Genomic DNA, 1,985 nt, shown 5'->3' on the forward strand with positions numbered 1-1,985 from the left:
ACTCCCTGCCTATTGAAATTTGTGCAGTTGCCTTCACTGTACAGTGGTACCTCAGGTTACATACGCTTCAGGTTACATATGCTTCAGGTTACAGACTCCGCTAACCCAGAAATACTGCTTCAGGTTAAGAACTTTGCTTCAGGATGAGAACAGAAATCGGGCTCCGGCGGCGCGGCAGCAGCAGGAGGCCCCATTAGCTAAAGTGGTGCTTCAGGTTAAGAACAGTTTCAGGTTAAGAACAGACCTCCAGAATGAATTAAGTACTTAACCAGAGGTACCACTGTAAAGGTAAAAGTAAAGGGACCCCTGACCATTAGGTCCAGTTGCAGACAACTCTGGGGTTGCAGCGCTCATCTCGCTTTACTGGCCGAGGGAGCTGGCATACAGCTTCCGGGTCATGTGGTCAGCAGGACTAAGTCGCTTCTGGCGAACCAGAGCAGCGCATGGAAATGCCGTTTACCTTCCCGCCGGAGTGGTACCTATTTATCTATTTGCACTGGTATGCTTTCGAACTGCTAGGCAGGAGCTGAGACCGAGCAATGGGAGCTCACTCCGTCGTGGGGATCCGAACCGCCGACCTTCTGATCGGCAAGTCCTAGGCTCTGTGGTTTAACCCACAGCGCCACCCATGTCCCAGGCTCGGAGTCTACATATGTGTAAATAAAGGTATACATCCTGAAAGATATATTCTGTTCTCACAGTGGCCAACCAGATGCCCGTATGGGAAGCAGGACCTGAGAGCCCCCAGGGAACGAAGAGCTGGCTCTGTTTTCAAGAAGGGTGTTTAACGGACAAGGAAATTCATCCCACCCCAATGGATCACAGCTAAGGTGTGTGACCGCATGTGTCTGTGAGAGCCATGGAGGGGGAGGTCTTGAATGGAGGAGGCGAGTTTTCCACACGGTGGACAGGATCCACTAGGTCACTGGAAGCAGGCGGGGGCGGGGCGGAGATGGATGGATGGCTGGATGCAGAAGACAATAATAGACAGACGGGGCGATGGGAAACTGAAGAATGCCGTGAGAGAGTCGGATAGAGGAAATAACAGATAGAGGGGCAAGGGTGAAAAGCTGAGCGGCCAGCTCATTATGGGATGGATGGAGCAAACTCTGCCAGCAATGAGCAAGGCCACCAGCCCTGTCCCTCATCCCGTCTGGTGAGAGACACAGCCTGTCAGCCCAGCGCCATGATTCTGTCCCTCCACCTGCAACGATGAAGGGTATTTAGCAACACAGCTGCATCAGGCCAGGCCCCATGGCCCTCCCCACAGAGCGTCCCGCTCCGTCCGTCCACAAATTGTGACTCTCTCTCTTCTGTCTGGTAATTGGGACGCCCCTCTGTGGATTTCATAGGGAGACAGGCTTGTCAGCACACATTAGCCTTGATAACAAATGGAACCCCTCAACAGTTATGTAATAAACAAAAATCTGCCCTTATTCCCTTATGGGGAACACAAGAGCCCTTACAGAGTCCTTTGCAGGTTCTCCATCGGTCAGAGAAAATAACAGAGGCCAAGCAGAGAATATTGAGGAGCAAAGCAGCTAGTAAGCCTGATCTTTATTAACTGTTGCAACAGGGTGCTCCCCTCACACGCAGGAAAGGAGGAGGACCCAGAACCCAGGTGTGCCCACTAAATTGCCCACCCTGGAGTCCAAGACCACCCCCAGAAATATCATACCTACATCACAGAAGGGGTGTAGCCCAAGACCAACCCCCAGATACATCATACCTACATCACAGAAAAGGCAGTCTTCAACAGAAATCTGAATGCGTTGTTTTTCTCCTGTCTGGCAGGTGACCTGTTAACGCTCACTTGATTGGATACCCTGGGGAGCCTGCCAGTCTTTTGTAATGACAAATACTTAGTTCCTGAGCCAGGTCACAGGCTCACCCAATTCATGCACAGACATACCCTTAAGACAGGATTTGTGAATGAAAGATAATGGGGAAGTGTTTCCATTTTCCTTTGACTTTGCAGAGAAGAC

General features: G+C 51.1%; 1 long non-coding RNA gene across 1 annotated transcript in view; it reads right to left on the reverse strand.

Moving 5' to 3' along the window:
* LOC309376285 overlaps window positions 1–1,747 on the reverse strand; it is an 85,699-nt gene extending 83,952 nt beyond the window's left edge. The window contains exon 1 of the long non-coding RNA XR_014171154.1: window positions 1,662–1,747. This is a non-coding gene — a long non-coding RNA (uncharacterized lncRNA). The remainder of the gene's footprint in view (window positions 1–1,661) is intronic.
* Window positions 1,748–1,985: the final 238 nt, after the last annotated feature.

The sequence above is a fragment of the Podarcis melisellensis genome, assembly GCF_964234715.1.
Source record: "Podarcis melisellensis genome assembly, chromosome: 8".
In the NCBI taxonomy this organism is placed as follows: domain Eukaryota; kingdom Metazoa; phylum Chordata; class Lepidosauria; order Squamata; family Lacertidae; genus Podarcis; species Podarcis melisellensis.